Source organism: Nilaparvata lugens, chromosome 2 (genome assembly GCF_014356525.2).
Source record: "Nilaparvata lugens isolate BPH chromosome 2, ASM1435652v1, whole genome shotgun sequence".
In the NCBI taxonomy this organism is placed as follows: Eukaryota; Metazoa; Arthropoda; class Insecta; order Hemiptera; family Delphacidae; genus Nilaparvata; species Nilaparvata lugens.
Window position 1 is genome coordinate 79,541,807 of NC_052505.1, and position 13,682 is coordinate 79,555,488.

A 13,682-nucleotide genomic window follows, 5' to 3' on the forward strand; every position below is an offset into this window, starting at 1 on the left:
TATTAGCTGAAGAGTTTGAGTGTAGGCGAAGCTAGAGGGCGAAGGGTGATGAGGGGTGGAAAATCGTGGTTCTAGTATATAAACAGGCAGACCAAGCCTTGCAAGTTAGTGGCATTTGAGTGGCAGTTAGTGGCATTTGAGTGGCAGTTAGTGGCAGTTAAGTTGCTGTTAGTTGCTGTGAGTCTCTTGGATTTTGGACAGTGTTCAGTGTAGGAGTGAGTTTTTGGTTTCAGACTTCAATTATCCTATAGGGAATTGACTGAGCCAGGTAAAGATTGTATTTAGAATTTTCAATTTTTCTCATTTCAAATCCACACCACCCCACCCTAAAAAGCCCAAATAACTATATCAAATTACATAGCATCAAAGTAAACAGCAAATTTAATTATTTAGCTCTTCTAAATACAAATCTGTAGATACAGTTTTAATTAACTTCTTGAAGCTTACAGTTGAAATTTTCTTCTAAGCACAAATAATAGTTTCTTAAAGCAAGGCTCCCCTAATCATATTCATTCTTCAAACTTTATCAATTCTCTTATTTTTGACTATAATCATATTTTTACTAGAGTTGTTCAATACTTTGATTTTATATCTTATTGTTCAAGTAACCTGATAAAAGTAATAAGAACTGTTTGTTAAATTTGTTATTTAAAATTAAACTTGAACTGTTGTACTTTCAAAAACTTAATCATCTTGTATTTATATCTAATCATTACTATATTTTTGATCAATTTTTTATAAATTCATATAAATTTAAAGTTCAATAATAAATTCATAGTTAACCTTTGTTTTGCCTTTCACTTCGTACATTCCCTTGAACACGACCCTGATCTATCTATCTTTATCTTTTTCTTCAATACTATTATTAGTTCAGTGAGTGAAATATAAGTATCCACACAGTAAATGAAGTTACAGTAAAGTAATCAATTTTATCAATTCAAATCAATTCAATTTTATTAGTTTAATTTTATCAATTCATAGTAATTGATGGGCGCCGGGCAAAATACCGTATAGAGTGAGGGAGTTCGAAACCCACTCTAAACAAAGACCGACAGTGGAAAGAGTTCACCCTCGCTCGTACATACCCCTCGCTCGCACTTCGGTGTGCATCATCAATTAATGATAAAATCGTGCTTATCAATCATATTACATATATTTTCATATTATAGGTCATTAGAAAATTGATTAGATCTTGATAAGGAATTCTCTATTAATATTTGTGTAATAATCATTTTGTTTAGTTATAGATATTTGTGTAGATATGAACATTCCTTTCCTATCTTTCAGAGTCTCAGATGCTTGCCTCTCAGATATATCTTTGTTTTCAAGGTATTGTATATGTTTTATGTTATGTCTGGAAACTGTGATCATGCGTTGTTCAGGGATGTTCCTAGTTATCAAACTAGGAGAGTGACATCTGATTTACTAAGACTTCCTAAATCGTATACCACTTGTTTCCAGAAATCGTTTGTATTTCTCGGCCCTAAGTTTTTCAACAATATTCCTCTTGAAATTAAGAGAACACAAAATCGACTTGTTTTTAAAACAAAAGTTCTTGGATGGCTTAGAGGTCTTATGCCTGACTATCTAGAGACCTTATTCAATGTGGTTTCATAGTTAAAATACTCTGATAATGGTGGCTATGCATTGGGAAAATGAGCTGGAATTGGAAAGTGAGCATGGTTAGTGTGAATGTGTGAGTGATTGGTTGCTAATTTTTCTTTCTTTCTTCTTTTTATATTTTTCTACTTCTCTATAAATTCATAAATTATCAGATATCATTCCTGCTCGCAGACGTAGAGTTTTATACTCTCAGCAAGCAGTATTTTTCTATCCAAATTCACAAATTAGTCCTGGTTTAGCATGTTCGAATTCTTGTCTGATGTTATTGTTTAATAAATTAGACTTTTATGTACTTTATAAATTATTATTAACTTATTACTCTAATATTGTTAAGCTGTATTATTTTTTTCTCATAATTTGTAGATATTGTGAATTGGATTGAATAAAATTTGAATTTGAATTTGAATTTAATCGTTTTATTATACCACCTTTTACGGTCTCAGGCTGATGTTCCATGATAGCTTTTCAGATAACTTCAGCATGGCAGAATATTTTGAAATTGAAAAAGTTGAGTAATCCACTAATGACTTGAGGGAAAAGGGACAATTGACAATGATAGTTTGCTTGTCGCTTGTACAAACAACGCTACTGATGGAGCCATCTCCATTATTCAGCAATCAGCGCTGCACTCTTGTTGCAGTTGATTTGGAGAGTGCTCAGCTCAACTCTACGGAATGCAGAAGTTGATGCGGTTGAACATTTTCGCCAATGAATCAACTTCAATGAACAGACATGGTTAGTCGATTAACTGAGCAAAATGTTTGCTATGTCCTACAACTTCTCGTAGGATGTGTTGCGAACAAGTGTCCATTTGTAAATGGACACAACTTGTGAACTCTGAACAGATTTTGTGTTAAGGGAAGAGCTCCATTAAGTTTGTGGTCTGATGGATTTCAACTCAATATCAATCTATCTTGAATTGACATTGATATCCTTAATACTGTCTTGAATCAATCATGCTCTTCTGAAACAATTATTATATTCACAAGTTTTACTTGATGTAGTTTTGGAAAGTCACAATCTCTTCCACACTAATTTTCCCCTCTCTCAATATGTATCAGAAGTGAATTGAAGAATATGATATATTCCATCACGTGACTGTATGTTACTGTGAAATATATTCAATTCATATTACGTATAATTGATAAAATATTCAATTATTCGACTTCAACAGCATAAGTTTTAGCAATCGAACAGTAAATATGAGCTGTGACATACAGTCACTTATGAAGTGACATACAGTATGTCTACATACATCTGTATGTCACTTCATAAGTGACTGAATGTCACAACTAATATTTACTGTTCGATTGCTAAAATTCATGCTGTTGAAGTCGAATAATTGAATATTTTCTCAATTATACGTAAAATGAATTGAATATATTTCAATTTGCTATGATGAGGGTAGGGAAAAGGAAAGTGAGAGGGAAAGGTAGATGATGTAATAATGGAAAATTATCCGTAGGTAGGTCGCAAATATAAAAGGGTGGGAGATACTGCCATAGACATTCATTTACTGTTTTCTTACTGTTTATTTACTGTTTGAAAACTATCTCATCTAATAGAAGAATCATCTCATCAAACATAATATGACCCAGAATTAATTAATTTGATTAAAAGATTGAGCCACGTCTAGAGGTTTACTCTAACATGAGTCTGAAACAAACATTGCATTCCCATGAGTTTTGCGTTTCAATCATCAAAGTTATTTTTGCAGATTTCATTGAAATAGTTTGAAACAAGTTCAACAGCAATCTCATTATTCTAATATCATTCATCACTTGTAACATAATTTATTCCTGCTACTTGCTTCAAAATTGAAACCAAACAATAACTCAGGCACTTCATCCCAAGTCAACCGATGTTTGCAAATATGAAATCGATGAGCAACTACTGTTCAAGTTTCTCGATTACTGTAATTGACTTGTGGCCTGCTGGATATCTGTCAGACTTTCGCGATAGGTTTGTCGGGGCTGAGATGCGATTTGTGTTTGAAATGGGACAGATGGCCAGAACAGGCAGGTAAGTTAGAAGTAGCGCGAGCGGTCTTTGAAGGAATCGTCGAATCCAATTTGTAGATGAAACGAGGTCTGCGAGTCCGAGGGTTGGACGCTGTTGGTACAGTCTTCGACCATAACTCATAGTGTTAATTTGAATCGGGATTGTGGGTTGTGTAGGGGTGGGGGTTGGTGAAGCAGGTGATCAGAACAGGGTTCATTAATTACTCAATGTCCGCGCTATGCGGGAAGACTACCGGAGGAGGGGAGACAACATCACAGGCTGACTTTGCTCCTCAGCAAGCATTCCCCTCCCGCGCCCCTTGTACCAACAATTACCTCCCAGCACCCACACACCCCTTGCTACCAACCACACCATCACTTTCCACAAACTTCAACTTTGAACCTCGCCCCACCATTTTGGTTAGTGAGTCTACGGTCGCGATATTTACACCGGAAACACTGAGAATCGCAAAACATCGGCTCACTACAGCAGCTGCTCTGCTCTGCTATGTTAATCGCACAGCCCTGTCCGCAGCTTTTTTCTGTTGTGTGCTGAGCTGAGCGGAATCCGGCACCTTTGTGGTTTGGTGGCTTTCAAACATTTATCAAACGTCTACCCACAATCGCGAGGCTGCAAAGTTTTTACTCTCTCTTCTTTATCCCACCAGCAAACTGTTCCTACACGTACGGATATTACAAATAGTTCTCAGAAAAAGTAATTCTACATCTTGTATGCAGATATATCACTGCAAAAGAACGATAAGTTCCAAATTCAACATCGTTTTCTTGAAACTCGATACATGTACACGAACATAGTGTAAACTTTTTCTGGATTCATAATCAAATTAAGAAATCAAATGAAATACCAGTAGAGTAAAAAAAATGATGTTCGACTTCTCCAATCAATTATGATAACTGAAAAAATCAATAAATTTCAATTACTGTATTTGAAATTACTAGTCTAATACATTCGTTATATTCTGAATTTGCTTTTTGAATTGATTGGATAACTTGTAAAAAAATGGTAGTTTGATTATGATAGAAAAGGAAATACAAAATATCTAATCCAAGAGTATAGTAGAATCATTCTCTGATGATCATTATGGAGAATGTAGTTCATATCTTCCAGGTAATAATAGTTCTAACCATCGATACTCATCTCATTTCAGAAGAAAATTATTCTCACTCTATACGGATTAATTAATGGTAGTTTGATTATGATAGAAGAGGAAATACAAAATATCCAATCCAAGAGTATAGTAGAATCATTCTCTGATGATCATTATGGAGAATGTAGTTCATATCTTCCAGGTAATAATAGTTCCAACCATCGATACTCATCTCATTTCAGAAGAAAATTATTCTCACTCTATACGGAATAATTAATCGATTAAATTGATGATGGACTTTACAGATGGACGAATAGAATCTTCAATCTTGGCATGGAGAGATCATAACGTTTTGTTGCAGTGGAGATATCTATAGAGAGAACCAAATCACAAACAAACCTTACAACTCAAAACTACTCTCAGAATAAACTTAAACTCAATCCATAATATGGATTGTATATAGCACGATAATAATACTCAGTCGCCTATCAAAGTGAATAATAATTGAGTGAGTCTTTTGTTCGTTATTTTCCGAGCTTTCCATCATTATAGTGATGAAGCCTGAAATTGCATGTCCATTATGAAAGATGCGAATAGTGGCGGATGAGTGGCGTATTCTCAGTTAACCAGAGCAGAGAACAATAATTTCGCTATCCGCACCAGAATAATGCTCCACATGATAAGAGGATTGCATTTGGCCCTCCAGTCAATAAATAATGAAGACACACATTACCCAAGACAAATCCCTTCTTATCTCTATCCGAGCGGTGAACAGTGCTTTCTTCCCTCTGCCATGCCAACCAAACTACTCTCAAATAAGCTACTCTCACTTTTGCCGGCTGGAAATTATGACTGCAATTATTCCAGAATTGTCGTTACTAATGAGTGTCGGCTCAAGGATTTTCCGGAGTGTGGCCGCAAGCTTTTTACAGTAGAAAAGCTGTTAAAACGCTGGATGTGTAACAAACCAGTTCTTCTCTGGCAAGAATTATATGATGTGTCTCTCCATGATAAGAAGGATTGAGCTTACGAGCTTGCTAGAACTATGTTCATAGATATGTCTCACGACTCTGTATTCTCATCTCACTCCCTCAGCTATAGATTTAATTATTGGGGAAAAATTATTGTTCATTTTGTATAATCTACAATCAACTTAAAAGATTGGACTATCAATTCTTCAATGATTCTTTATCACAAATATAGATTTAATTATTGGGAAAAAATAATTGATTTTAAAAATTATTGTTCATTTTGTATAATCTACAATCAACTCAAAAGATTGGACTATCAATTCTTCACTGATTCTTTATCACAAATCAAAATGTATTACCAAATCTATTTAAATGATTTTATCTCGGTCTCTTCACAATCACTACACTACATTGACAACCTCGACATCAAAATTTAATATATTTACAGTATTTATTAACCTCACAACGGTACCAGATTTTTCTTTGACTACCTATGCATTTGTGTGCGTCTATATATGCCATACGCTAATAATAGTCTACTAATAATAACCAATCTACCTATAATACATTGTATGTATTCTATATACCTTGATAATTACCATATCTTGCAAGACCTAATGCATTCTTCTTGTGGTTCCTATCGGTTTCGGATGTCAGCTGAACTCTTCCGCATGGATGTGAACAAAATTAGGCTTGTCATGCTGGTTGCCAACATCCGAAACGGATCGGATAGGAACCACAAGAAGAAGATCTAATGCATACTAACACTAAATTTCCATTGAAACGAATAGAAACATTTGATTTATCAGAACAGATAATAACTCGTATATACTAAAATATGAAGGTTTTCTATTTAGTACGACGATATATTTATTCTATTGATCGCTGATCATCGATATTCATCAAGCTCTTTTCGACAATATTGGTCTTATCAATTGATGCCTCTCAATTTATTCAAGTCAGTTCTGTGATTTAACTTTAGAAATGTTTCATAAATCAAAGAAACTCCTCTTGACTTCTACTACTTCTTGAAGGTTCATTTTATGCTGACTGGAATTGTAGTCTAATAGTAGCACTCCACTTGATTTATTCGTGGTTCTGTACCCATTTGGTATAAAATCAATAGAGGAAGAGGAGAGTTATACGTCTATAGGATAGAAGTGTGACCGATGATGCCAGAGAGTAGAATGGCAGCTGAGTGGAGTCCGCCGCCCGATTTCCTCCCCAAGACGGTGACGTCCGAAGAGTAATTTATACTGGAGCGCGCCTGGAATCACGCCAAACTAGTTAAGGAGATTGCCGCTGTTGTATGTTGTCTTGTTTCGCGAACAGTGAAAGGGCGGAAACTTTGAATCTACACAGTAACCTTCCGGTTATGTCTGCTGTCCTCAGTAACGTCTTGCACGGAAGCCATCTCACACCACCACTCCTTCATGAAACCCATTTGTGCTCGAGAGTATGGTAATGTGTGTATTTCGAACAATTCATGCGCTCCTTCTTATATCTTCTATTCACTGTTGATAATGTTTTATAAAGGGTTTCGGCGATGGAGTACGCATATCATTAACTCACTGCTCTTGGTGATTAAGCTTAAGAATATTTTGACTCTTCATAATAACTCTCAATAGAATAAAATTTTCCATAATGAGTTGAATATTTTCACTCTAAGGGCCGTTTGCACAGTCAACGCTGAAACTGAATTTAATCAGCTGGTGGCTTGAACTCAAAATGAACCGCATTATAACAAACGAGACTTGATACGGATTTAATCCAGCTCAATCAATCAATCATTTTATTCAGTAAAAAGCATTACAAAATTGGTCCCGCTAAACCTACAAGATTTTACAACAGGTGCCTACAAATAATAAAATACATAAATAGAATGAATGCCAACTTTAACAATAAACTAAGAAAAAAAAATGTCATGTAACTGGGAGTTTAGGAATTTAAAAGGAGTTTAAAATGAAATTTTGTTTAAAATGTCACTGTGCAAACGGCCCTAAGCAGTAATGAACTTTTGCAGTGATATTGTTCTATAAAGTGTTTCGATAATGGAGAACGCTCATCATCAACTCACCATTCTTGATGATTTCCTCAAGCTTGATTATATTATGACTCTTTCTGATTCCTCTCAAAAATTTATCACTTTTCATGATGTCTTTATATTTTCACTCATAAACAGTCATCAACTTTTGGAGTGATATTCGTAACTCATGTAAGTGTAAACGTGAACGTAGATGAGGATATAATCATGTGCATTATTATAAGGGAGTTTCACTTTTATTTTAGTGGTGTAAGCAGAAAAAGTGAGAATGTCACGGAACATTTTTTAGGAGCATCATTTTTAATTTGAACACTGTGCCCGATTCAACTTAGCTCGGTCAAGACATTTGCTTAAAATGCTGGATAGGATTGATCAATGCAAGTGCGCACTCGATTTATCCATAGGAATCATCCCCATAGAAATCATGAGTTCCAGTGCACTCGTTGTAAAGCATACCTGAATTGACCATAATCGAAAAATGACTTGACTAACCTTGGCGAAATCGGACTTTGATCATAATATACACGATCAACCCGTAGTTTTGTGAACAAGAAAACTATCACATCCTGGAGCAGATGTCCATTTTTGATATCTCATTTTTTCAATAAGTTTCCTTGAGAAAATGTCGAAGATATTTATTAATACGTTGCAATATTGACATTCATTTTATACCTCAGAATATTCAGCTACTACTAATTATTATTATTCGATGTTACATTCTTCTACTTTCACCTTTAACCTGTTTTTAGAAAGATGCAATAAGAATGAATAATGAGATGTGAAAGAAGGTGGATACAGCAATAGAGTTTTGAGTGCTCCATCATTCTAGAAATCACTTGAGACTTCCTCTTTATCAATTTGATAAATGAAATTGAGAACACAATTTTATTTCCTACCTGTCGGTAAACGGAGCTTCATTTATTTGACTGAGCTGTTGAAACTTCATCTCCAGGAAAAAGCTTTATCTGCAGCAATGGTAGGTTAACATTTCCTCAGTAAAAAATCCATTCGCTTGATGAGATAAATGATGTGTTTCATCCCTCCCATTATTCTTCAGAGCTGAGTTTAATCAACAAATCATCAATAATGGGAAAATTCCACCTTCACTGCTCTAGAACGGCTAGAATTACATTCAGCAGTAATGAAGTTATCAATTTCTCAAGGTATTATTCTTGTAAACGCAATGATAACGGAATCTCAGATGGTAGGAAAGAATGAAATGTTGGAAGATCAAATCTCAACCAGCGTTGCAGTCCATTTCAAATTGCATCTCAGCCAGCCAGATTGGAAAGAAGATCAATTACAGCAGTTAACAAACGTTTTCTGGCTGTCAGGAATCTCGAATGGAATTCCTGTTCTCGCAAATATTTTCGACCCTTGCTGGAAAGAATGACTAGAATCCGACGGATTTCAACCCCTTGCATTCAGTTTCGAAATGTGAAGACTGCTGTCGCTCAAAGTGACTTTCCAGAATTCGTCACTGATGTGAGAATTTGACTCGTCAAATGATGTGACGAGTATTTCAATATTCTTCTTCAACATAAGTTTGAAGTTGAGTCTTGATGATATGGAATATTGAGCCAGTTACACACACACACACACACACACACACACACACACACACACACACACAAACACACACACACCGATTTTTGGACATTCGGTATTTTGCCTCCCTTATGAAATTAGATTGAACGGAACTTGATGAACATTATCTGTCTAATCTGATAGAATTTAAAAAGACGGCGAAAATTCGTACGTCCGTCCAAAAGTCGTGTGTAACTAGCCTTTAGGCTGACCACTGAGCACAGGGTAAGGGTGGGCACACACCAGTTAGTCAAGACAAGACTAGTCACGATTAGTCACAATATGTTGCTTATGAAGCAACACACACCGATTAGTCATTGCAATTGGACATGTCTTCATAAGCAACTATGTGAAGTATTGTGACTAAACGTGTCTTGTCTTGTTTTGACTATTTGATGTGTGCCTAGCCTAAGTGTGCTGAGCATGTGTGTGTGTGCTCGTCATACATGATTTCGAGTAAAATTTTTTTCGCCACACTGCACAGAAAGCAGCTGTTTTCGAGTCCCTACGTAGATCTGAAAGACATTGTTTGCAGACGACTCTCGTCTGACGTCAGAACAGGTTTCTTTCCGGCCTAGGCGCGAAAGAGTACCCTTTCCAGCCGCTAACATGGAACTAAGAAAGGTGATCAAAAAACAGCTGATCAAAAAACTTTTCATTATTTGTGTTCATTTTTCAATAATTAAAGCATTTATTATAATATCATATTATTGTCATTTGAAAGAATAAAAAAGTATAAACTCAACCTCCCACATAATTGAACATAATCTTTTAGGTTATTTAGACAAATCAGAATAAAAAATAAAAATACTTGGACAATTCCCTGATATTCAGATTACCTCAGATTTGCTAGAGCTATCACCTTCCATTTCTGCTTTCGGAAGTGCTTAGGAAACAACTATTCTCATATATATATTGTTTATTTTTGTGTGTGGCGAAAAATTTAATAGCGTTCGCACCAAGGGCAAAAAAGTTTTTTCCAGCTCTCAATCTTTTCTAGTCCTCGGCCTACGGCCTCGGCCTTGAAAACCGATTTCGAGCCGGAAAAATCTCATTTTCTGCTCTAGGTGCAAAATATACTATTGAGGTCAGGTTTTATATCTACAATATATTGTTTTTTAGATTTTCTTCGCTGCTCAGTTTGAGGTTTTATAAATACATTATTATGAATATCATTATATCATCATCATTTGTAATTTCCCAGTGGATTATTTATTGTTATTGATTGTTTAAGATAAACCATTCCTTGACGCAGACCTAGCCTAAAAAGGAGTGATCTCAACTATTTTCATTTTGTTATTGCTTGTAAAATTATACAATCGAGTAAAGTTTTTACGTGAATGTATTTCCGTTCAAAGACATGTCCGTTCGATGCATTTGTTCTGTCGTGAGTGGACACGCTAATTAACAAATTATCACTGAAAGTACTTTTGAAAGAGGCTTGAATTCAAAATGAATCACATTATAATAAACGAGGCTTGATATGAATTTAATCCAGTTTAAGATGAAACTTAGTTTGAAGTGATGTGCAAACATCAGCACTTACTCACCAACATGAAGGTTACAAAAACCCCGGTAAAATGAATGAATATGTTTTGGTTCATTCAAACAAACAGATATTGGCTTAGAAAGACTAGACCCGACTCACAGTATTGGAAGAGTAGAGATCGCCATCAAACTTGCCTGCCTACTTCGACCTGGATTGGCTCCCAGTGTTCACGTACTAGTTCAGCTCCGGTGCAATTCATCAAAAAGTTATCCATAGCAGCGTCGACCTTCAATTTCCGAGCGAATTGATCGAGGCATATTGTTATTGGCAGAAGACACGTTTCCTTTCGTCGTCGTGTGTAGTACTACTTGGTTCTATGAAGGATGAGATGGAGGGTGGTGATGAAAGAAAGGAGTGATGGAAAAAGGTTTTTCGGAAGTTCGACTTGGAGTCAGACAATATTTCATCCATCATAATATATGCTTTTTCAATAGGGAGGCGGAGGCCTTGATGGACGGACGGCTGTCTGGAGTGTAAGGCCGTAATTCACGGCATGGCGGGACTTGCACCGGAATATCCTCATCGCAGCCAACGGCTCAGTTCGGTTGAGAGAATCGAGCGCCCCATGTAGGCTACTCGCAAATATCCCGCGCTCCACCTGTGAATTATTCAACGATCCCTTTCCTATTTATCGCTTACTTGCGCTTCCCCAGCTCTGCTATTTATTTTTCATAATGAGCGCTTCTCTATTTCACGCCATATGAACAATGTACTGACAGATACATTTTTTTAAAGAGATTTCTGGAATCAGTGTACTTCCTGAATGCATTATACTCATTATTCACCGACTCATCGAGATTATAGGGAGGATTAGGTTCATCTTATTTAAGTGCTCGTAGGTTTTGGGATGTAAAGTGATTTTTCGTGCCCAAACCTCATTGAATCAATCTCATAGAAATAGCTTCATGAAATCGATAAACTGCTTCCACCTACAGTAACTATATTACCCACAGTATGGCCATTGACTGTCACGCTTCTGATTGGTTAGCTCGGTCACATGGTACAAATCCGCCATTAAGATTCCAAACAAACTTTTAAGTCCTATCATATAGCATTGGAAATTTGGAACTTATCACTTCTTTTACCGATTGTAGACATATTTTGAACTCACGATGAGTTTGATATATCATTTTCGAAGGGAAATTGATTATAATATAGGCAGAAAAGGAAATTTTTAAAACACTAATAAATCTTGAAACATTAATTTTCCTTCTTTCGGACTCATCGCAGACCACTTCTAGGTCTTTCGCGGACAACCAGCACAGCCTACTATAGATAGAAGGCCGGAACATGTTCATTATGGCAACGTATGGTTCAGGCCGACCATGCTTATTTGATATGCATAGATTCATTAGCCTACACCATTTATTAATGAAATGAAAAAAAATTATATTTTGTAGAATCATTTGTATCATTATATATTGTGAAATCATTTGCATTTGTTAGTAGGGATAGTAAGTATTTGATTTATGTCAATAAAGTGATTATAAACCCACAAAGATATGTGAAGATAGATTATATTATTGCTATTGGATATCAATATTCTTCTGTGAATTTTGTTGTATACTATTATGCCTAGATATAATTGAGTTAATGAACAAAGTTGAATGTATTATCATTATTCCAACAATTTATTCTTTCAATAACCTATTAAAAACCTATAATCAATAACCTATTCAATTAACCTATTTATCTTAAGTGAGCCATGGAACCAGTGATCTAGATAAATAGCAGAAAGATAAATTTCAATTTTATTGTATTTCCTCATCCAATTTATTGGATCGAACTTTAAATAATCCAATTTCAAAATACTTTTTACGGTTCAATTAAATATCTCGCTATTATCTACGAATCACTATTTCAAGTTCCAAAACTATATTGGGAATATGGAAGAACATTAAAGAAATTATATCGAAGTTAATAATAATTACAAAAATATGCTTTAATAAGTAAAGGCAAGCGATTTTACTAATCTTATAATCGCCCATAAGCTCCATTCAAAAATTCAAATGTTTGGAATCTTGGCGGCGGCGGAAAAAAATACCAATGGCCATACTGTTGGTAATATACTTACTGTACTTTTCCACCCTTTGGGTCGCTTTTTCTAAAGTTGATTAAACGATTGAGTACGTTTAACCATTGTACAATGTATGGTCGCATTTTTATAATAAATGTGTTCCAATTGAGTCCTCAACTAATCGTCTAAACTCAAATTGAAGTCAAACATTTTTTGGGGGGAGTGACCCTAAGAAGAGAATTCGGGATGATAGATTACCGGAAGCTGCTTCCGGTAACCTACTTACCTATCCAGTCAACGAGTAGGTTTGGAAAATTGTTAGAAGAATTTCATGCCAGCATCATGCCATGATATGTCAGGAATTCAATTTGATTCAAGATATTGAATTCTTAATCTTTAATTTCAGTCCGATTTCAGAGGCTATTTTTGTGAGTTTGTCAGTGATTAGATTGATCCCCTGGCCGCGTTACGAGCGCTGCGCAGGTTGTCCAAAGGTGGGAGCGCCATCTTACTGCATCTGGAGACTTCTTCTTACTTGTTTATAAGAAAAAGAAGAAGAAGATATTGAATTCTTACTTCATTTGAAAACTGCATGAAATTCAAACATTATTCATTCTGTTCTCCATGAACATTGGGTCCTGTGGAGTCCTATCAATCAGTACCGAACTGTCTGTAGACATACATTTCTGTATCACGAAAGATTAATCTCGGATCAATAGAATCTATTATTTGGCTGGGATGAAAAGCGTCTCGTATTTACACAGTTGAAGCAATATATTGGT

General features: G+C 35.5%; 1 protein-coding gene across 6 annotated transcripts in view; it reads left to right on the forward strand.

The window, feature by feature from the left end:
- LOC111057538 (ADAMTS-like protein 1) overlaps nt 1–13,682 on the forward strand; it is a 323,119-nt gene that overhangs the window by 136,601 nt on the left and 172,836 nt on the right. The gene's annotated exons all lie outside the window — the stretch shown is intronic.